This window comes from Brienomyrus brachyistius, chromosome 3, assembly GCF_023856365.1.
Source record: "Brienomyrus brachyistius isolate T26 chromosome 3, BBRACH_0.4, whole genome shotgun sequence".
Taxonomy (NCBI): domain Eukaryota; kingdom Metazoa; phylum Chordata; class Actinopteri; order Osteoglossiformes; family Mormyridae; genus Brienomyrus; species Brienomyrus brachyistius.
In genome coordinates, this window is record NC_064535.1 from 17187712 (window position 1) to 17190016 (window position 2305).

The window sequence follows — 2305 nt, forward strand, 5'->3', positions numbered from 1 at the left end:
CAGCAAGGGGGGGTGGGATGGGGAGCTGGCTGGGACCCCGCCCACTTCCTGGTCCCTGATTGGCCGAGATACCCGAGCCGGCATGCAGGGCTGGTGAGCAGGGAGGGGGGAGGAGCGAAGGAGCCACCCTGCATTTACCCTGCATTTACTATAGTAAGGGGGGGGGCACGTACAGCACGTCAACAGGACGCCGCTTCCGGGAATGACGCAGAGGCATCCCAGCCGAGGTCACACATCTTTTTCCAGTCCCTTGGCTGTGCCCCCAGTTGAAAGACGAAGCGCTCAATGAATTACTCAGAGGTCTCCTTCACATACACCATCTACATGGTAAGAAATGCAGACCAGTCAGAGGAGAGAGAGAGACTGAGACCTTTTTGGTTCTTTTAGGACACCGTGTCGGTCTCCAGGTCCTGGGCTCAGCTCATTCTTAAAAAAAATTACTAAAATAAATAAAAAGAGACTCATCCACAGTCTATTTTTGAATTGCTGCTGTTTTTTAAACCAACTTACCCAGCAAAATATTACACCAATACTAACTGTTCTTCTGTCCACTGTTGTCTATATATTACGCCTTTTTAAAATTGCTTCTCACCTGAAACAAAGAGAGTAGCTAATGGACATGATGGACATTATTGTGACAACACCAATGCTGGTTAATACATTTACAGTTACCTTTATTTTATTTATTTGTCCAAAGTGACTTAAGTTAGGCAATAATGCAATTAAAAGGAAATAAAAAGTAAGATTCTTAGGTTCCAACAGATGGATAAGTGAAAAAGAGGATGTCTCTCTCTCTCTCTCTGTCTCTCTCTCTCTCACATGCACACACACACGCATGCACATGCGCACAAGCTTGTGCCTTAACCCCGCCCTTTGGGCCTCCCCCACTCAGCCACAGCATGTGTGTAACTCAGCATTTATGCATTGCCTCTCTCCCTCTGTGTGTCATAGGCAGCGTCACAACCTTGACAAGGTCACACATATATGCCCATGACAAAATTTAGTCCTACTTCCTCTCAAAAAGTACCCTGAAGATTTATCTAAAGAAATCTGAGCTGTGGTCTAAAGGAAGGGGGATCCCAGTCTTAAATGGGGGGAGGGATTTTCTGTTAATAAACATATTCTAGGGAAGATGGTTCGCATTTACGTTAACCCCTGATGACTTTGTGATGAAGGTGATTTTTTTTCTGTTTTGCAGAGGGGGATTTCCTTAAAGGGTTAAAACATCCTGGGTCTGACTGCATTGTTCTGAGTCCCAGGCAGTAATTTGAAGCCTCAAGATGGCGGGGGGATAACAAGAAGCTGAGTACTCATTGCCCCTCCCCCTTTGGCTGGGGGAGGCAGGATAAATCAGTGTCATCAATCCAGAGTTACATGTGGTCACTGGGGGAGGGGGAAGGGGGTGGGTGTGTGCTGGTTTCCTGAAGGGGAGCTGACATCAGGGCAGTGAGTGTGAATGTGTGTGGACTATCTGTAAGTGGGAGGCCTTCAGATGTAAGCATTCTTAAAATGGAAAGTGACGACTGACAATTGAAAGGGGTGAGGTATTTGTGTCTGTGTGTGTGTGTGTGTGTGTGTGTGTGTGGCAGGGGAGCAGAAAGAGGAGAGAGAGAGATATGGAAATCCACTGCACGACTCTGGGACACTCCAACTTCACAGGAACAGCAGTTACAGTTTACAGCCAGCACTTACCAGATGTATTCCTCTTATCATATCCTGCTTACTAAGATTTTATTACTTGTTCTTAAATGACTTCAGGGAAAGGCACCTGATTACTTGACTGGGTTATTGTACCACCATGCTCCAGTCAGAGCATTGACCTCAACGACTCAGCTGCTTCTAGATGTTCCAACTTCTAGATTAAAGAGCAGAGATGACAGAGTTTTCTCAGTCGCTGCCCCTAAACTACGGAACGCTTTTCCCTTTCATATCAGAGCTGCTCAGACCTTTGAAAGTTTTAAGTCTCTACTTAAGACACATTTATTTGAATTGGCTTTTAATTCCAGTTGTGCTTGCCATTTATTATTTATTTTATAGTTTAGTTATACTGATTAATTGTAATATGACATTTTCTTTTTACTCTTTGCTTCCTATTTTTAATTTGCTGCATATGTTTGTTGCGGCATATTTTTATTATATGTAAAGCACTTTGGGACAGCAAGTGGTTATCTGTAAATGTGCTATATAAATAAACTTGAACTAATGTAAACATCACAAATGGTAGTGCCAGGGGGCAGTCTCACTTAGACATGTATACCCAAACACGCATTCACAGAAGCTAAACTTAGCATGCAATAATACCTGC